The 22,655-nt window shown below is 33.3% G+C and overlaps 2 long non-coding RNA genes across 2 annotated transcripts; one reads left to right on the top strand and one right to left on the bottom strand.

The window, feature by feature from the left end:
- The first annotated feature begins 6,647 nt into the window (after positions 1 to 6,647).
- On the top strand, positions 6,648 to 7,284 carry LOC140821225 (uncharacterized). Its single transcript, XR_012115675.1, has 3 exons — positions 6,648 to 6,804; positions 6,884 to 7,035; positions 7,104 to 7,284. It is a non-coding gene; the product is annotated as an uncharacterized lncRNA (long non-coding RNA).
- A 2,109-nt stretch (positions 7,285 to 9,393) lies between these two features.
- Positions 9,394 to 10,599, bottom strand: LOC140821227 (uncharacterized). Its single transcript, XR_012115676.1, has 3 exons — positions 10,001 to 10,599; positions 9,653 to 9,877; positions 9,394 to 9,537 (listed from the first exon to the last, which is right to left on the bottom strand). It is a non-coding gene; the product is annotated as an uncharacterized lncRNA (long non-coding RNA).
- Between the last annotated feature and the right edge of the window lie 12,056 nt (positions 10,600 to 22,655).

Raw genomic sequence — 22,655 nt, 5'->3', positions numbered from 1 at the left:
AATTAATTAAATTAACGACGGGTAGGTGAACCGAGATCCTAACACTCGCTTATTTATTATTTTAGTTTATATTATTTTTAATGTGTTTGTTTCAATTTAGTGTTTTAGCATTAATTTAGTTAATAAGTAATTCAATTGTCGTTTTAATTAATTAAAGAATTTAATTTAAAGTAAATTTGTCTAATCAATCTCTGTGGGATCGATACTCGTACTCTTATACGTTTTACTATAACTTGACATCGTGCACTTGCGATTATTTCGAGCCTGAATTTTTATTCATTTTTATTGGAGATTTTACTGTGCAAGTTTTGCTCGATCAAGTTTTTGGCGCCGTTGCCGGGGATTGAAATTGACAAATTTTTCTTTTTGTTATTTTCTTTAGTTAATTTAATTTTTTTAGTTATTTATTTTATTTTATTCCTGCGTGATCTACCGTTTTCTATTTTCTTTTTGCAGGAAATTTTCTTGTGCAATACTTTGAGATGTTTCATCGAAAAGTATTCACAAGATTTGCCCAACAACGCGGAGAGCCTTTTTACGCAGCATGAGAGAGATTCGATTATTTAGCAAACAATTTCCTGTATCATGATTTTCCTAACTATTCTCTTCTTAAATTTTTCCTTAATGGTTTGGATGCACTAACACGAAGATGGGTGATCGACGGAGCACTAACAACAGGCAGTCCACTATTTTGCCGAGATGATGAGAAAATGATACTTTTGTTGGGTGATATGGCGGACTTTGACTACCATAGATATTGGGATCTTTCACCACAGTGTTGGAGTCATCAATACACACAAGATCATTACCCAGAGTTTATAGACCAACCATTTGAGTTTCAAAATGATGAGAGAGATAGCCATGAACTGATCACGACTCAACTAGAAGATACCGTGGATAGGTATGTGGCACTGACTGAGGCAGCTATAGAAAATCAAATTAATTCTCTGCGCAACCTTGAGGAGCAAATAGAGAATATCAAGAAATCCATCTTTCAGAGTCGCCGAGAACATGAAGTGAAGCGAGATACTCAACCGGTGATCGATCCGGTTTGGTTTGATGATGATGACTCAAACAACCAAGATAGTGAGAATGAGTTGGATAAGACTGAAAATCTAGAGTTGTTTGATCCTTCGCTGGTAAATGAGCCTCAGTCGGAAGAGATTTTTGAAGAATTTTCTGATAAAGGAGTGCCGACACTATTTTTCTCATCTCATGCCGATTATTCAGAGTTGTGTGTTGTTGAGGTGACGAGCTTAATGTGCCTATATCTAGCCAGACTTGAGGGCATTTGGAATCCAGACCCAGATGTGGTGTCATATGACACTTACTTTGGGCATCAGCCGCTCTTTGATAAGGACTTCGGAGGGTCAAGCCGACGACTAGAAATCAGGCGCTACTTGGGAGGCAACCCAAGCGTTTTATATTTTAGTTATTTATTTTAATTTTAGTTGTTGCATTGAGTCCTGGTTTCGTGGTTATTTGATTTTGCTCAATTTCTTTTGTGCCAGGTGAGCATACTGGAGGACGTGGGAGATTGATGGCCTTAGGAGCTCGTACAATAGGAGATGATTGATGTCTACAACTACTACAATATAATCAACCAGGGGAGTTTTTATTTTATTTTTATTAAATTATTACTTATTAATAATTTTTTTTATTTTTATGCATGCATTTAGTTGTTTGGTTTTATCTATCTATTTATTTTTTTCTATGTCGTCTAGTGCAATGGGGACATTGCACGACTTTAGTATGAGGGGGTGGGTAGATTGTTTTGGTTGTTTAGTTAATTGGTTTAGTTTCATTGCATTTCTTTAGTTTCGTTGCAGTTTTGTTAGTTTGTGTCGTTTATGGTGAGAAGACATAGGTTATGAGCCAATGATGATCTTGAATTGATAGTTTACAAAAGTATTGATTGGGTCACTTTGTGAATGCTACTCTTGATTGTTGAAGCATAAATTTTGGTACAAAATTTGAACTTTTGAGCACATATGTGTGGGGACTAGGATTTTGTAGGAATAAAAGTGAAATTTGAAAATTTTGTTTGGTTAACTTAAAAGGCACCATTTATGAGTTGATTTAGCATGTAAACCCGTGAAAATAAGTCGCTAATTGTGACCTTGATTGAGAAAAGTTGATTTGCCTTGAACTTTACTTGTACCTCCTCTCCAATGCACTAATTAAAAGATCATACTCCTAACCGGCTTTAATCCAAAGTTATATCATTCTTAGCCTAGGGAGTACATGTGTGAAAATTGTGCATTCAACAAAATAAAAGAGAAAAAAAAGAAGGAGATGTAAGGTGAGGGGGAACCTAAATAAAAGGAATGAAATTCTATTCCTAGGCTAAAAGTTGGAGATGTAAGGAGACGAGGAAAGTCAGACGAAAAGTCTTGACGATTGCACAATGAAAATGATCGGTGTACTCCCAACTTTTAGCCACTTGAGCTTATTTTCCTTCTTTTCGACACCCTTATCTGCACTTAAAAGTTGAATAAAGTTCAAAGTGTGGCTAGTGATAAATGGACACGGGAATGCATGCTAGTGAGACTTGTATTGAAGTGTTAATTGAGTGACTCACATGATTTGATAATTGATCTATTTGAAGTACGAATGACTAGACCCATCATGACACACACACACGTTCAAACTAGTGTTGGTATTTATGTGTAGATGAGAATGAGTATTCATTTGCGATTTGACTTGATTATGATTGGTAGTGGGAAAGTAAACTGAGGCATGAATATAACCGTTGTCGACTCACCATTGACATTTTTTTGTTGGGTTGGTTTTCCTGTTTGAGTTTTTTGTTTTTGTTGAGTTTGTTTAGAATCTCGTGCTTTAACCTATTTTACTCGAGGGCGAGCAAAAGGTTAGTATGAGGGGGTTGATAGGACTCGTTTTTACGTGTTTTTAGTGTTAGTTTTGAGTCGCATTCATGCATCATATTAGTTTGTTTTGGTTTAATTTAGCATTCATTTAGCATTATTTAGCATTTGGCTGATCTCGTGTATTTTGTGGTTGTTTTGTAGGAATTGGACCAAAAAGGGGGATTTTATATGCAGAGCAGCGAGAATGCCTCGCTAGGGCGGTCAAAAGTGACCGCCCCAGCGAGCATTTTAATCCAGCCGAGGAGTATTTGCGCGAACCTCTCGCTAGGGCGGTCAAAAGTGACCGCCCCAGCGAGACCAAAGACGCGGCCAAGGATTTTTATTCGAGAACCACTCGCCCCAGCGGTCAAAAGTGGCCGCCCTAGCGAGCGACGAAATCCGAGAAGATTTGTTTCCAAATTTTATGGACTCTATAAAACCACCTAACCTAATACACGAGAGGAGGCGCCGCGATTTGGAAGGGAGAGCACTGTAGCAGGCGATAGCTCAACGGAACCGGAACAAGAACTCAACAGCGTTTTCTCTTTACTCTTTTATTGTAGTTAGGATTTAGGGGATCCGACCCCGAACCGTTGTTTGATTATTTAATTCTCGACTTTTGATTCATTCTTGATTGTGCTATTATTTTACATTGAATTGTTAAAACCTAGCTAACTTTAATAATATCTAATATTGTGGGTGAGTTCGAGAGAATAACTTGCGATAGGAACAAGTAGCATAATCCGTGGATCTACAATTTACATAGAGATATGAAGTTGGATACACGTTGGTAGTCATAGTCCAGTAGAGCGAAAACTAAGGGATTTCATAGATCGACATGCAATTCACCGTTAGTAAATAATAAAAGAGATTTTATTATTCTTTCGTGTAGAATTAGTTTAGCATAGCTCGAGAGAGTATGTTAATTGCTTAGGAAATCCTGTCAAAAGCGTAAATCAGTGTCGATGTTAATTAATTAAATTAACGACGGATAGGTGAACCGAGATCCTAACACTCGCTTATTTATTATTTTAGTTTATATTATTTTAATGTGTTTGTTTCAATTTAGTGTTTTAGCATTAATTTAGTTAATAAGTAATTCAATTGTCGTTTTAAGTAATTAAAGAATTTAATTTAAAGTAAATTTGTCTAATCAATCTCTGTGGGATCGATACTCGTACTCTTATACGTTTTACTATAACTTGACATCGTGCACTTGCGATTATTTCGAGCCTGAATTTTTATTCATTTTTATTGGAGATTTTACTGTGCAAGTTTTGCTCGATCATCTATCATATTATCATATCATCGTGTTAGTTACAATTACTTCACTTCATGTTCTCATCACTTTATAAAAATCACAGAAATCGTTTTTCTTTTAAACCAAGCATGCAACATATCTTTTATTGTTAATGTTTCATCATAAAATTCCATAAATATCTAAAATAATCATATTAACATATTTTACAACATTCAGAGTACTTCCATGATGTTTACTAGTTTTCAGGTGTAAAATTACTGTTTTACTCCAAGACGTAGAATTTCACCAGTTTGACTTTTTCTTAATTCCGTTGATTGTAGACCATCCCAAATAATTATTTAAGCCTAAATTAAATTTATCATATTTTTATTTAGCTTAAATTCGAGGTTTCTGATTATTATTTAATTATAAATTCTTAATGTGTTTTAATCCCGACTTAAATTCAAACTTTATTACAAAATTCTCAAATTTTAAACATAGAATTTTTAAGTTTAATTAGCCCTCGTGAACCTTGATTCGACCCCTGTTTAACCATGTTTCAAACCTTAACCATTTCAAAACCCTAAGGCCGAACCCTAAGCTAAAACCCATGAGCCAACTCCCGGTTTCCACGAGCAAAGCCCGAGCCACCTTGATCCAACTTCTAACCAGACCTCCCTTGGACCATATTGAACCCACTGGACCCCTAGGACTCGACCCTAGCTCGTCTGAATTTACTTGCACCACGTGAGTGCTGCGGCCGAGAAACCTTACTAGACTAGGACTCTTTGCAGCCCAACCAGGACCCTCACCCTCGAGCCCAACCCCTCGTGAACCTTCTCAGGACCCTCACTGACCTATCCTAGACCCATGACACTAGCCGCGAGCTTTCCTGTGCTGCTATCACTCTCAAGTAGCTTGGGGAAGGGTCCTTGTTCGCTTGGGCTCTTCCCTAGCCGACTAGCTACTGACCCAACCATGTCCCAGCTCAGCCATGGTCGAGCCAAAGCCAATCCACACATGGTTGTCCTCATACCCAAAACCTTGGTGATAATACATGAAATAATCGGTTCCATCTTGTTCTTAGCTTGCTGATGCCTCAATCCGTGCACCCTAGGACTAATAACATAAACGACCCCTAATCATGGCAGCCCCTTCATGTAATTAAATATCAAGTTTTGATGCAAAAATCATGCCTTAAACATCCATGAATGCAAAAAAACTAAAATATTCAAAAGGGAAACTTGTTTTTCATGCAAACCATAAGCAATTTCATATTAGGGTGTGATGGATGAGAAAAGAAATAATTATGGCATACACGAAAATCCGTTGACGATGCGAAGAACGGCGACAAGAAAACCTTGGGCTGAATTCCTCGAGAAAAACCGAAACTCCCGTGCTGATGCTTCATGTGTGCGTGTGTTATTTGTGAGGGAAAGGAGTCCTTGTGAATTGTTTAGGGGTGTGGGCATGTATTTGATAAAAGATGGGGTAGGGAGTTTGGGCTTTATTATTTAATAAATAATAAGTGTGCAAACTTGGCCTATTAGAAAGCTATACTAGGCTCAATAAGCCCATTTGTACATTTAAAAATTATTTCGTTTAGGAAAGTTCGTGAAATTATTAACCGAGTTGTCAAAATGTTTGTATTTTTTGTTGAAAATCGAATACCGATAAAATTTACGTCTCGACATATAAAATCACCTCAAACTCCTTATTTTCAAAAATAACAAAAAGCGTCAACCTTATTTTAAATAATTAAAAACAATTATTTAATGAAATTATTTCTCATTTTTTCAGTCATCGGTCTCCGTTCCTCGATTGCTATTCAAATAACATTTTTAAAATACATTTTAAGCATTCAAGTATAAAAATACTTCAAAACCATATAAACATATCAATCATAATCTATTTAAAAAATTAAAATATTTTAATTAGCTATTTTCCATTTTTCCTATATTTGCATGCAGTTGGATTACGTCATTTTAATTTTTGACCTTATGGTATTATTTGCTACTCATGTTTAGAACGTACAGAGTCATTAGATGCACTAGGTTTGAATGTTGCAGGTGATGGTGATATTGACGGAGACACTGATACTTGAGTTGATCGAGTCCAGCAGTACACTCCCGAGGGACTTTATTTTTTCCACATTAACTTGATAGTCAAAGTTTTATATATTTTGTTATTGAGTTAATTAAATATTTTTATTCTTTATTTTGAAATTAGTTTGATCATATTAAAGATGGAAGTTGAATGTGTTAATTAACGATGTAGGGTTTTTTATGTACTTGAGATTTTAAATGTTAAATTATTTTGATTAATAGAAATGTTAAGTTATTTTAAATGGTGAATTTCGAAAGTATGTATGAAAAAAAATTGGTAGAATTTTAAAGTTAAAAAGGCAGGAGACGTTTAAATTTTCAAGAAATTAAATAAGATTTTACAAAATTTTAGTTGTTTTTAAAAAGTAAATTACCCCACTTTTTTTTAATATCTTATTTGAATGTGTTAAAAAAAAAAGTATCCTCGTATGTATTACTAAAAAATCTAACATCCAGTGAATGTCAACACTTGTTCTGATCGCCAGCTGATGTCCTTTTATATTCTATTCCTTTGATACAGTCGGATGAACTTTTGGATCACATCAAATTCGACCATGGATACACAATCAGTAGTCCCCCAATCGTCGATGTTAGTACAGTGCCATCTCTTGATTTCAGTTCTTAGAAATCCTTCATTTGAGCTGACGAGTATCTTTTTCAACTCTCAGTTGCTTGAAATCATGCGAGAGTTCAACAGTGAGCAGCAACGAGCATTCTTGCAGTTTGTGACTGGTGCAGCCCGCCTTCCTCCTGGGGGCTTGGCTTCTCTCCACCCAAAACTGACCATAGTTCGGAAGCTCAGAGTATAGACATCTCTCGAGTAAGATCATACACCTTTCTCCACTAAACTGTAATTACTAATTTTCTGGTATTTGACTTTCTTGACAGCATTGTGGCAAGTGGATTGACGCCGACTTACCCAGTGTGATGACCTGTGTAAAATATTTGAAGCTCCCACCTTATTCAACAAAATTCGACCTCGCTCTTTCTATTCTACCCGCGATATCATTTCTTCTTCTCTACTCTTTCGTGGATCAAATTCAGAAAACCGGCTAACTTTTCGTGTGTGTTATGCGCCATAACTGAAGGGCAGGGATCGTTCCACCTCTCGTAATCTTTTCTCTATGTCGAAACTGGCATGTATATATCTACAGGGGTTGGTTGAAAAATTGTGGAGCAGATTTAATGGTCGGAGGAAAGAGGCGAATGAAGAATACATGTGAAGATCTCTTCATAAATAGCAATGGTTGATGGTTAATGTACAGAACTTAGGGTAGTTCATAGTTTCTATTTTTTTACAAAGATTATTTAGATTTTAACCTTTATATCTATTAATTCCTTATCCAAGTTTACATAATTCAAGTATAAAGGCTTCATGTGGTGTTTCCCTTTAGTATATACAAGCGCACATATCTAGCATGTTATATAACAATCTTATGTGTGTGTGTGTGTGTATTATAGGTTTAATAAATTTTTATTTTATAAAATATGGTTTTAATTAAAATATAAATACTGGGATGAATAATTTTGAATTAACATTATTGATTTTATTTATATTGTATGCAAGTGGCGATCATTAGAGAATTGATTCTATGATTCAAGAAGAGAACGTAATAACGATCTTATATCAAAATAAAATATTTGAAGTTTCAAGAAACAGATGGTGCTGGTTACAGTTAAAGGTAAGATGTTGTAAATCGTCATGAGTAAGTGATATGATGTTATTGGAGATGAGTAAAGAAAATAAAGATTTAAAGTTGTCGTTATGTAGATGGATTTAAAGTTATGAATTTTAAATATATTTGATTATTTCAATGAATTAAACGTTGGTTGGATTTCGAATCATCGTCTTTTCGAATTTATGTAAATACAACGATGTTTATGATGATTGTCATTTTAAATCTATTCTTCAGATTTCTACGGCAAAATAAAATCTTATCATCAAATTAGTATTTTTATAAGTTTACTTTGATATCACAAAGTTTCTCAAATTCAATTAGTAAAAAGGTATCTCATGTATCATTTTTATTTTAGTATTAAGTTGCTAATACAGTCTTCTAGGACAATTGATGTGGACTATTCTTTGTTGGATATATTATCACTGTTAGAAGTTTCTGAGGGCATGAGGTGTAAAGTTTTGATAGAATTCAAATTGCCTTCTCTCTCAGTTCATGATGGTCTTACTTTTTCTAGGACACGGTAAATTTGAGACTTTAGGCCATCTCCAACCCAGCACCATGTTGGTGTAATACTCCATCATAGTGTGAATTTTTATTCTCCAACCCAACACCATTTCCTACTCCATTTTGGTGGTGTGCTCGTACATCTTTATTTTTTTTTTGGGTTTTTTTTTTTTATGTTTTTTTAAGTATTAAGCTTAAGTATTTAAAATAATACTATTAAATACTAAAAAATTTAACGTAATTCAAAAAAAATTATTTAGTTAAATTTTTAATTCATGTATATTTATAATGAATTTCGATATATACATTATTTTAGATATTAATGATATTTTAATTATTGTGTTTAAAAATATTTTGTGAAATAAATTATTTGTTGTGAATAAAATAATAGAGAATATTCTGAGAATATTCTTTTTGGTGTAGAGTTTAGAGTTGATGGGTTGGAGATGAGTTTTAGATTTAGTGTAAGAATTACACTATTTTAAAGTTAGTGTGACACTAAGATAGTGTAATGGGTTGGAGATGGCCATAGGAACTCTAGGGATTTCTAGCGTGCTTTTGGCAACTGCTGGAGGCATTGCATGGCATGCTTTTGATGTCTTGTTGGTATATTTTTGTTCTATTTTCATTATAGTTTTCATAATTATATGTTTCTTTCCTGAGATATAATTTTGTTTCATGTTTAGAAAATCTTTTCGGTTGCTCCTGAGATTGTTAACCAGTCCTTGGCTCGTGATCACCTGCATGATAATCATCACCATGGAATCGACATGGACCACCTGATTCTTGCTTTGAACATGAATCTGATATATATAGCTTTAAAGGAAGGATAAAACATACCGCTATCATTAAGATAAAAACATCATTTGGTGCCTACAGTTTTACAAAGATTTCTTTTCTTTAGTTTTGTGGTTGAATTTCCCAAAATTCTGAAATGCAACCTTTCGAGATATCTCCTAACCTCGGATCTTTATGTTAACTTTTTTGTACTTTGCTGTGTCTCCAATTGAAGAGTTCTTTATAATTTTCTGGAGCATTTGTGCGATTGCCCCAAGCATCCCTGTGGTATGGTACTCTTCTATACGGAGTCAAGAATCCCTGTGCGTTTGCATATCCATTGTCGCACAAATAGTAGCAACCTACAATCGAATTCATACATTTCGTTAGTGAATTTCAATTCAAAACACTAATGCAAAAGGAATCCAGTAACAGAGAATGGTGAAAAAATATGACTACATTGCACAATATTTTAACCTCTTTCAACTTTAATTCCGTCATGACGAGATAATGCATCACGAAGAACTCGAGCATCCGCTGCCGATCCTTCCCACACACAAAGCGCATAGATGAAGTTCATATCTCGGTTGCAAACTCCCAAAACAATCACTGCTATGGTTCCTTTCTGGTTCTGTACTTTTCCTTCTCTAAAATAGGCACATTCACATTTATATATGCACCATCCAACGCACCTACACAACCCTGCGAAATAAGTTACAAAATTATGAGTAATATGTATCAGGATGTCTCCTACAAAAGTTATTGTACGTAGTACATTATAAATAGAATTTGTAACAAGTAGTATTCATCAAATTTTCTTATTACCTTGAACCATTTCCACGTGTCATCGGTGCAGGTTTCATCGACAGGGGAAGGTTTGACAAGCAGTATAGTATGTAGCTTCAGTACTGACCCCAAGACTTCATGGAAATGTGTGCTGATTGTCTGACCGCTTCGTATGTAATCATGACCGATCACTCGGTTTTTTTTATGATGCGCCAAAATGGACAAAAACATAGCCACCTTTTCTTCAATCTAACATATCTAGAATGATGCAGCCCGCCAACATGAGTTAACAAGTAACATAGTTGTTCAAATGCATTTCTGTTCATCCTCAAATTAACCACACATTGAACATCTCCGGTTTCAATAATTCTTCTTAAATGGTTCATTTGAGCATTCATTCTTCCCGACATGTTGTACGAAGCTGACGTTCGACGTTCTTGACGACGTCGTTCGGCGAGTATTCTCGTGCGATGTCGAGTTAACAGACACACCATTAAAATTGTACGGATCATCAGTTGGTGTAGCAGCAGGAAAATTCTAATGTTATGACATCTACGGTCCATTTCGCACAATTACTTACCAAGTATAAAAAATGTTAGATCAAACCAATACATAAATTAACAAATCTTACAAATATTGTTAAAAAGAATTAAAATTTCTCTACAGCATCGTTACATAAACACAAAAATAGGATACATGTTACCTAAAGAAAAAATGACAACGAACAAGTACTTTCTAGGACAAGACAAATTTCATTGGATTTGTTAACCAATAAAAAAAGTCAATACATTACAATAACAAAACAAACAAACGAGAACAAAACATTATTCTTTTCTACCACAGATTCATACTACAAATCTAATAAAGAAGAACATAAATCGCTCACAAATCTACTCTCAAAGGCGTAAATTAACAGATCCGACGTCAGTAATCACACGTATGTTAGAAGGTAATTTATCAAGTTTTACCTTCGATTAACCCTGCAAGTTCTTCAGATCTGTAATAGAAATGTGAATTTCTTACTCCCCTGTCGTAATCGTATTTCTTCAGCAGTTATGAAAGCAAATGCTTAGCATCATCGTGTTGATGCTGTTTCATCAATATATAGTGGCTCTCGTTGGGTTTGGTAGATATATAGATAAATAGAATCCGATTATTGATTGATGCTTATCATTATTATGCATATAAAGAGGTTCCATTTGTTTGAGATATAAATTTTGTATTTCCTAAAACCTTGGACTCACTCAGAGATGGATCTGATAGGGTCCAAAATTCAAAATTTTGAAAACCGACATTTTCTATTCAAACGTGGTCAATAATATTTAGTAGATTGTGTACTGGATCCAAAGTATTGACATTCATATACTCAGCTGCAAGCAGTAATTTCTGCTTACTGATTACAATAAAAGAGGTTTATGTTGTGAATTGTTTTCTTTGTGTTAGTTGTTTGTCTTGCAATGAATTGAGGTAATATTATTGGATATTCTCATTGATTCTCTTTACAATGCTTAAACTCCTATATTTGCCAACGCATCATATACTACACGTCAGCTTGTTTTTTATGGTATTTGGCTTTTTTCCTCATGTTCGAATCATCAGTTAACCACAAGGGTTCAACTATGCTTATAATGGTGAGTACAAAACAACACATTTTGTACTTTTTGGGATTCTACTTTAATTTAAATTTTATGTGAATTATGATGTGGTTATGTTACTTTACACAATATGATGTGATACCTACATTTTGTTATCGTTTGGGAAAAAATTTAAAGATGCTCATCAATTTAAAGATATAATAATGGTACTTTAAATATGAAATTAAAACTTTTAACTCTTACATCTATTGCACGCAAACATGTACAATTTTAGTACATGTAATCTTCACAATGGATTCTGTTTGTAATTTTTCTTACCACATACATATTGATATGCTTAATTACCTAACGTTTAACATACTTGTTATGTTATAAATTTTCGATGTCCATCTTTTACTAACTAGAAATTCAGTATATAAACCAAATTCAATGGAAAACAATCCTTACTATACATATATTGGATGTTAACAATATTAATATAACTATCAATTTCAGAAAGATGTGGGCGAACTAATAGGAAGAGTTTACTCCAGCCTAATATGGGACATCATCTTATAAAGAATGCCTAACATGGAATCAAAACTATTGCTCCTACTAAACTATGCAACATGCATTGAGACAATCCTAAATACCAACGAACTCCATCAAAACAACCATGACATTAAATGAATAATAAACTCTTTATATTATGTTATCGAAAATGCTTAGTCGTTGTACATGTACGTAAAAGTATTATAAACTTTAGATTAATACGAGCTCCTAACATTTTTTAATCATATACTTACTTCCTTTTATTAGGCCATCATTGTTATCTTTTATTCAGATGTCTTATGAATTAATATTATCTCTCATGTTTATATGTCATAAAAAACCCTAGGTTACAAAATTCATAAATCCATCAACTAAATTCTCAAAAAAAAAAAAGTTAAACAAATTCAAATCCTGTCTTCATTAACAATTTTTAAAATTTCTTTGACTACCCTAAAAAATTTTGTGCTCTTATCGATTGTTTAATGACTCGTATTACAGCTTATATTTAAGTTAAAGTTATCACATTTATAAATTCCTTAGCATCAACAACATCATTAAATGTAACACCCTTACAACCAATAACAAAATACAGATATTCTATTTTTGAATATATAATAATTTATTTATGGAGTAGATCTCTTGTTATATTTTAAGATAAATCAATACATTATATTTAATTTGCAACATGTTATTAAACTTCTCCTATTTGAACATCAATTCAATCTTTTTCCTAACTATTTTCACTTTTATAAATTCCTTGTTTTTCATATTTTTCACTTTGTTAAACACGAAATACTAATTATTTTCGTACGGATATAGAAGAACATAAAAAATACTATGTTCATGATCATTATAGCTTTTAAATTTACATTATTAGATAAAACTTACACAAACATAAACACATGATTAGTTATTCTGGAAAAAATATAAATAGTGATATGTTATACTGTAAATCTGGGTAGACCACTTCAAGAATTGAGGTGCCCATACCTAGTATTTTATAACATTTGAAACATACCTACATTTACATAATATATAAATTCATTAATAGCTGGTATCAGAGCCATGGAAATAGTCTGGTTAATAATTTAGCACTTTTATTCAAATGAATATTTTCAGTTTGAAAGAAACTGTTCATAACAGTTTAAATGAAGAATATAATTTACCTGAAAATTTAGATTTATTGAATAAATGGACTATTCCTAAGATAGAATCTAAAATGATCTATAAATTAGGAACCTTTGAAAGAATTGGTTTTAAACAAGTAGTTAAAACTACAGAATCATCAGTACCTCTTCATAATGATGAGATGGTAATTAGATTGTTAAACAATAAAAATATTATGCCTTATAGGAAAAATTACAGATTTATTCATATAGGTTTAATTCAAATTGTCTTTAGACCTTTAACTTTAGAAAGACTACCAGAAAGCTTTATAGCAGCTTTAAGAGATGGTAGAAATTTAAATTGGAAACAATCCCTTATGGGAATAATTCAATCTAGTCTGGCACATGATCCAGTATATTTTGATGTTAATCCTAATTTATCTTTATCTCTGTCTGATATTAATATATTAGATTCTTTAACATTAAATGTTAAAACTCATGGTTATAATTATACTCCTGGAACAGAAGTCATATGTATCTGTTATCGTATTTATTATAAACCATTATTTACACTTAATCCTATGTGTAAAAGAATAGATAAAGAACTAAATGAAACTATTCTGATAGAAACTAATTTAATATATCTAACATTACAACCCGTAGATCTATAAAATGGTAAGAAATTGAATTTCCAGAAAACTGGATAATTGAACAAGCTGTTCCTAGAAATCCTATAATAAATAGAGATTTACAACAAGTAGTTCAAAATAATGAAGTATCTGTTCAAATACAGTTTAATAATGAACAAAGAAGATTATTACCCCCTTCTGTTTATGCTAGATCAAGATCTAGTCATTCTTTTATTTCACCTCTAGATTATATGGTAGATATACCACAAACTTCTAGAGCATCTACTTCTCAAGTTAGAGAAGAATTAGAATCTACTAATACAGTAAATGATTTAATTATAAATCAGAATAATATAGTTCATAAAAGTAACTTTCAAAAAGTTAGAGAAACTGATACAGTTTCAGAAATGAATTTTAGTATTTAATGGATAGTAAACCAAAAATTGATTTTACTAAAGGATCTTCTGCTAGAGCAAAGATCAATGCAGAATTTTATTTACCCAAATGAGAATCTTTTAGAGATTGGTACTTTAAAAATTTCTCTGAAGAAGAGTTTGATTATATTGTTTCAATATTTTATAAATATTGTGAAAACCAGAATAAACTAATACATTTTGTTCTTTGGTTTTTCAAAACATTTATTATAGATTATATTTCTATTCTTGAAAGAAATTATAAACTTTCTTCAGGACAGATTCAAAAATCTGTTTATCCTCCTCAACAATCTTTTATAATAGAAAAAAAAATAAAATTTTAAATTTTACTGATTTTTCAATATTATTTGAGAATGATATGTTACAAATCACTGTTAAACATATAAATCAAATAATTGAAAAACAAAATTATACAAATTTATATCTTACAATTATAGGAGACGAAATTAATTCTCTTAAAGATCGTATTGATAAAATTAGTTTAGCTATCAATAAAATAAAACCAGATGTTCATATAGAAGAACCAGAAACTAATATTGTTTTTGTTGCTACTTCATCTATACAATCCCCTCATGATATTAAGGATTTTAAATTAAAATCTTCTGTTTCTGATATAGAAAAATTATTAGAAGAAAAATTTAGAAATTTTAATTTAAATACTCTTAATGAAGAGTTTGAAGAATTAGAAAAAATTAATAATCATTCTGATGAAGAAATTAATAAAATTAAATGGACATATAGACCTACCACAACGAAATATTATTGTAATAAACCTACTCCTATGGATGTTCTTATTGAAGAACAAGAATATATTTTTCCTAATAGTTATAATGGAAAAAATATTTATTATAATGATAGGTAAATTTATAATACTACTCACATAATGCTTATGTATAGTACTGTTTGTAAAACATCAGGTAATACTGATAAAAATATTGCTAAAATGATAACAGCATGATTTACTGGCCAACTTAAAGGTTGGTGGGATAATTATTTACATTATTCTCAAAAAGATGAAATTTTTAATTTCATAAAGATAGAGAATAATATTCAATCAGAAAATGTAGTTTATTTATTAATAATGACTATGATTGAACATTTTACTGGAAAGTTCACTGATAATAGTGAACAAATTAGAACTTTATTAAGTAATCTAAAATGTAAAATATTTACTGATTTTAGATGGTATAAAGATACTTTCTTATCTCGTATTTATGAGATTCCAGACTGTAATAATAGTCTTTGGAAAGCTAAATTTATAGATGGTCTACCTTTCTTATTTGCTGAAAGGGTTAGAAAAGTTTTAAGAAAAGATGATATTAATATTTCTTATGAAAATTATACTTATGGTAATTTGATTTATACATGTATTCAAGAGGGTTTAGCTCTCTGTAATGAATTAAAATTAAATAATCAAATTAAAAGATAGAATTTACTAGAGAAAAAACAATTAGGTAAATTTTGTGATCAATTTGGTATGGATTTACCTAATAAAGGTAAGAAAAAAATTAAAGATAAAGATGAAAATATTTATAAGAGAAGACATTTGTCTAAAAGACAAAAAGATAGAAAAAAGAAAAGAAAAGAAATCCGTGAAGCAGGGAAAGCTGATTGGAAAAAAGAAAATTACAAAAATAAATTAATAATTTGTAGAAAATGTAAAAAGCCAGGATATTATGCTAATCAATGTTGACTAAAAACAAAATTAATAATTTAGATATAGATGATAATCTAAAAGAAACATTATTTAAAATAATAATGGATTCTAATAATAATTTTGATAGTGAAACTGAGAATTCTTCAGAATCTTATAATTCCGAAAATATATGATATTTCAGATTTAGAAGAATGCAATAACTGTGTTAGACATGAATTTTATTGTGGCGATGATTAACTAAAACCATCAGACCAGAACAGTAGACTAACTTATCAGAAGCTACTGGTCTAATAAAACTAAACCAGTAGAAAGGATAGTAATACAAAACCAGTAGAGGACGTTTCCTAACGTTGCTACCTTTATTGTTACCGTTAAAGAGTTCCTAGTACTAGTATTAATTGCAGCATTAAATACTATACGGAGTTATTTAATGCATTTTACCCAATTAAGTATAAAACAAGACTGATTGTTTTATAGCTTTTTTGCAGGAACTTTTTTTGGTAATAAAGCTGATTGTATCAGTCATCTGGAAACATCCTCTGATTGTGAACGTTGAACTCAGTCGATTATATATACTTGGATCAAATCCTTATACGATACTTAACTTCATATAATATCATCTTTCAAGGAACAAAGCTATTTTCTCTTATCAGACAAATCTCGAAATTCCTTGAGTACTTAAAGTTCAACACAAAGAAAAGTAGCACACGCTTCATAGCTAATATCTGATCTTTCGAAGATCATCTTGTGCTACTGATTCTTACACTCTTCACAATCTTTACATCACTTATACTTTATCAGGAAGAGTTTGTAATCTGAAAAGAGTCTTTTCAGAACTTTGTGTTTCGTATTTTTGTGAGTTGAGAAACTAAGAGTTTCAGTAGGCCGAGGTATAAGTCCTTCTGAAGTGGGTGTGTGCAAGAGTTGTACTGTAATATCCAAAGTCTTTTAGTTATGCCTTCTGGAAACAGGAGAAGGGGAGACGTAGAAGAGTTTATCTTCGAACTTCCATAAACAACTGCTGCCTACTGTTTTATTGTCTTTCAACTACTTCATCAGATTGTTTCCGCACGTTTTATTGTAATCAGGTGAAAGTATACGCACAAGATAAACTACTATCCCTAACAGGATTTTAGTACCTCATCAGAAAACAAAGAAAAACGAGTAGAGTTTATTCACCCCCCCTCTAAACTCAACTTCGATCCTCAACAATTGGTATCAGAGCGGGTTATTCTTGTTCGTGAAAAACTACAACAAATGGAACACTTCAGCAAGATCCCTATGTTCTCTAAGGAAGATTTCGATGACTGGAAGATCAGAATGCAAGCTCATCTTGCAGCACAAGATGATGACATGCGGTATGTCATCACAGATGGTCCACTGAAAATATTAAAGCCTAATACAGCTGTTGCTGTTACTGAGGGTGCACCACAGATGGTTGAAAAATCAAGAAGTGAATGGACCAGTGAAGATAAGAAGAAGGCCAACCTTGATAATGTGGCGAAGGATATATTGTATAAAACTCTCGACAAGAACACTTTTAGCAAGATCAAAATGTGTTCTACTGCAAAGGATATTTGGGAGAAGCTCATCCAGATATGTGAAGGAAATGAGCAAACGAAAGAAAACAAACTGTCTGTAGCAATGCAGAAGTTCGAAAATCTAAAAATGAGAGCTGGTGAAACTCTAAACGAGTTTGATGAAAGATTCAGCAGCCTGGTAAATGAGCTAACAGCTCTAGGTAAAGAGTATAACAAAAGAGAAATAGCCCTCAAGGTGATGAGAGCCTTACCCAGAGAATGGGATGTTAAAACAATGGCTATGAGAGTATCCAAAGACTTGAACAAGTTGGAACTGTACGACTTATTTGCAGATCTGAAAGCCTACGAGTTTGAATTGGAAGTAAGGAGTGGAGAAGAGCCTTCAAACCTACCCACCAAGGCTCTTGCTGCTACTGCTACTGCTTTTACTGCTACTGCCACTACCTCTTCTACTGCTGCTGCAGTTGTACCTCAGGCATTACCTACTGTGATCATTGACAATACATTGGAGAAGACTGCTGAACAAATCAGTAGTGATGCTATGTCCTTATTTGTAAAGAAATTCTCCAGGTTCATGAAGAAGAACCATCGAACTTATCAGGGTCCCAATCGCAACTTCAAGAAAGATTCACCATCTGGTGATATGGGATGCTTTAACTGTGGAAAGATAGGTCACTTCATTGCTGATTGTCCTAAACCAAAGAAGGATGACCAAAAGAGAAAGGATCACAAGAGAAATGACAAAAAGACCAGAAGAGATCGAAAAGCAATGATTGCCGAAGAAAGCAAATCCAAATGGGCGGACTCTAGTTCTGAGTCATCTGACTCAGAAAGTCATTTCAGTGATAGTGATGCAGAAGAAGTCAAATGTCTCATGGCAGACAATTACTCAACCGCGACATTTGAAGAGGTATTTGATTTTGACTCCAATGAATTTACACGAAATGATTTGATTGATGCACTACATGACATGGTAAAAGAGTATTCCAGACTTTCTCAATCATTTGAAGAAGTTAAGATCGAAAATCAGAACTTAAAGAATCAGAACAGTAAGTTAACTTGCTTGCAAGTAGACAGCTGTAATGATTTACAAGTTAAGATGAGTAAATTAATAACTGAGAATGAAAGAGCCAAAGCAGATTACCAGAAGGTACTTTCTGAAAACCAGAAGTTGTCGCTACTGGTAAATGCTTGGAACAAGTCTTCTGTTTCATTGGAAAAGATGCAAGAATTACAAAAACAGTCAGGAGATAGGAGCGGTCTCGGTTTTTGTAATAATGAAGGCACTTCTGAAACTAATACTAAGCCAACACTGGATATGTGCAAAGGGAAATACATTCACTTTGTGAAATCCAGTGTGGTACAGGAACCAGATGTACCTACTGCTTCAGTTGAAAGGAATGAAAATCAGATGAACAGAAGAATGCACTATGGTCTGGGTTACGTTAAACCTAAGGAAAAAGTTGACCAGAGTTCTAGATTCAGAAAAGAATTCAACTCTGGAAGACAACATCATATGAAGGTTAAAAACCACCAGTACTACAACTCTAAACCTGTTCAGAAGAGATACAGACTGGAAAACAGAAACAGAAGAAAGGAACAACATTTTAATATGCATACTGTTAGAAATAATAGACCTTCTATTGCACACACATCTTTGATACCCGAAGTACAAGGTCACCAAGAATTGTACAAATGTGGGTCCCAAAGGACTGATAAGGCTTGGACCCAAATAGATTTGGGTACCAGATACTAAAATTTGTGTTTGCAGGAACAGCAAAAGAAAGCAGAAGTCAGTAACTCTACATGGTATCTGGACAGTGGATGCTCCAGACACATGACTGGACAGAAAAACCTACTTTCCGAGATAGTGAGTTGTACTGGACCAAAGATAACTTTTGGAGACAACTCAAAAGGTAAAACCATGGGTAAGGGTAAGATTATCCATGGTAACATAACTATCAATGATGTGTTATTAGTTGACAATCTTTGTTACAATCTAATCAGCATTAGTCAACTATGTTATAATGGTTATTCTGTAGCTTTTCAGAAGCATTCATGTATATTTAGAGATTCTGCTGAAACTACTGTGTTAACCGGAAAAAGAGAAGGCAATACTTACAGAATCTCTTGGAACTCAAATCATGTCAATACTCCTACATGCTTAGTTGCTTCTCTTAGCAATAAACACTGGCTATGGCACAAGAAATTGAATAATCTAAATTTCAAGTCAATCAATTATCTCAAGAAGCAGAATATAGTTGATGGATTACCTGATATTAACTTTATTAAAAATCATGTTTGTTCTGCTTGTCAGCTTGGGAAACAGATAAGATCCAGTTTCAAGAACAAAGATAGCAAATCAACTTCAAGATGTCTGGAACTACTGCATATGGATCTTTTTGGTCCAATCCCCATCATGAGCTTAGGGGGAATGAAATATACTCTTGTTGTTATTGATGATTTTTCTAGATTCACTTGGGTAATATTTCTCGCAGGAAAATATCAAACCAGTAGTCTCTTGATCAAGCTTCTGAAAAGGATTCAAAATGAAAAATCTACTACCATCATTAAAATCAGAAGTGATCGGGGTACTGAGTTCACTAACAAGTATCTTGAGTTATATTTGAATGAACAGGGGATTCATCATGAATATTCAGCTGCCAGAACACCTCAACAAAACGGAGTAGCTGAGAGGAGAAATAGAACTCTAAAAGAAGCAGCTAGAACAATGCTAGCAGATGCAGACATCTCTCAGCGCTTCTGGGCTGAAGCTATCAATACTGCTTGTTACACGCAAAACAGATCTATGGTCAACAAAAGGCACAATCAGACCCCTTATGAAATATGGAAGGGGAAGAAGCCTAACGTATCTTATTTTCATGTGTTTGGTTACAAATGTTTTGTGCTAAATAATGGCAAAAATCATTTAACTGCATTTGACTCAAAATCAGATGCTGGACTATTTCTTGGTTACTCTGCTGCAAGCAAAGCCTTTAGAATCTTCAACAATAGAACTCTTAATGTTGAAGAATCAATTCATGTTGTCTTCGATGAAGACAGCAGTGCTGCTGAAATTTCTAACATATCTGATTTAAGTAACAGGCTAGACAGGATTCATTTGGAAATTGACAGTGAAGATGATGTAGAAGCAAACATCAAGGATCTTCAAAATCCAGAACCAGACATTCCATTAGTGGAACCAGAAGTACAGACTTTGGATCTACCAATACCAGCAAAAGACACTCAAGAACCTACTACTGGTTCTGTCGAGAACAATCTCCACATATCAAATCAGGAAGATGTCCCTTTAAATCCTTTTATCTGGAGAAAATCTCATCCTCCATCATTGGTTATTGGTAATCCAGCAGCGCCTTTCAGAACCAGAAGGCAAATGCTTAATGAATACATGCATGCTGCTTTTATATCTCAGGATGAACCAAAGAAAATTGAAGAAGCTCTTCTGGATCCTAGTTGGATTGAAGCCATGCAAGAAGAGCTGAATCAATTCAAACGAAATGAAGTTTGGTTTCTAGTACCTAGATCATCTCACCAAGCTGTCATTGGAACTCGGTGGGTATTTAGAAACAAACGCAATGAAGAAGGCACAGTGGTGAGAAATAAAGCAAGATTGGTAGCTCAAGGTTTCAGACAGGAAGAAGGAATAGACTTTGATGAGACCTACGCACCAGTAGCAAGGCTCAAAGCAATTAGAATATTCTTAGCCTTTGCTGCTTTCAAGAATTTCAAAGTATATCAAATGGATGTGAAAAGTGCTTTTCTGAATGGTCTCTTACAAGAAGAAGTCTATGTCGAACAACCTCCAGGTTTTATCGATCATTTCTCACCTCATCATGCATTTAAATTACACAAACATTATATGGTCTAAAACAGGCACCTAGAGCATGGTATAACACTCTATCACAGTTTCTTATTGATCATGATTTTACCATTGGAGCAGTAGATAAAACTTTGTTTACTTTAGTCAAGAATAAGCATACTCTTTTAGTACAGATCTATGTTGATGATATAATTTTTGGGTCAACTAACCCCAAATTATGTGCAAATTTTGGAAACTTGATGCAGGATAAATTCGAAATGAGTATGATGGGAGAATTAACATTCTTCTTAGGATTACAGATTAAGCAACTGGAAACTGGAATCTTTATAAATCAAGCCAAGTACACCAAGGAGCTTCTGAAAAAGTTCGGAATAGAAGCATGCTCTGCTGCTTCTAATCCAATGATCTCATCTATTAAACTTGATAAAGATGAAAATGGCATTCCAGTAGAGTTAACTCAGTATCGCGGTCTTATTGGTTCATTATTATATCTAACTGCCAGTAGACCAGATATCATGTTTGCGGTTTGTATTTGTGCTAGATTTCAATCTAACCCCAAACAATCTCATTATATTGCTGCTAAACGTATTTTGAAGTACTTGAAAGGAACTCAAAATGTCGGCTTATGGTATCCCAATGATTCATCGTTAAATCTTATTGGATATTCAGATGCTGATTATGCAGGTTGCAAACTAGACCGAAAAAGCACAAGTGGTTTTTGTCAATTTCTTGGTGATAGGCTGATATCCTGGTTTAGCAAGAAGCAGACTTCCATAGCCACATCTACTGCAGAAGCAGAATATCTGGCTGCTGGAAGCTGCTGATCTCAGATATTGTGGATTCAGCAACAGTTAAGAGACTATGGGATTCAAGCCTCCGAATAACCTATATTCTGTGATAATACCAGTGCAATTGAAATCACACAAAATCCAGTACTTCATTCCAGAACGAAGCATATTGACATCAGACATCACTTCATTAGAGATCATGTGCAGAAGAAGAACATTCGTCTGGAATACGTTTCTACTGATCAACAAACAGCAGATATCTTCACAAAACCCTTACCAGAAAATAAGTTTTCTTACTTTCGTAACTCTCTTGGTTTGATAGATTTAACTTGATTATTTTCTGTTATCTTGGTTAATCTTTATTCTTACTCGATTATTTATCATATTGAACTAACAGTAAGTTATTTGCAGAAAAGCAGAAGAGAAAGTCAAATACGTAAACTGGAACTTTATTAGAAACCATTTCAGTACATTACACGATGCAAAAGTAAAAACAGTAGATCTACAAATGCTATTTAACCAGAAGCGTTACATTTAGCTTTTGTCTTCAGTAATATGAGCTCTCTGCAATT

The sequence above is a fragment of the Primulina eburnea genome, unplaced genomic scaffold (genome assembly GCF_022965805.1).
Source record: "Primulina eburnea isolate SZY01 unplaced genomic scaffold, ASM2296580v1 ctg462_ERROPOS2638552, whole genome shotgun sequence".
NCBI classification, from domain to species: Eukaryota; Viridiplantae; Streptophyta; class Magnoliopsida; order Lamiales; family Gesneriaceae; genus Primulina; species Primulina eburnea.
Note: the sequence above shows the minus strand (reverse complement) of the source record. Positions and strands in the feature narration are given on the sequence as shown.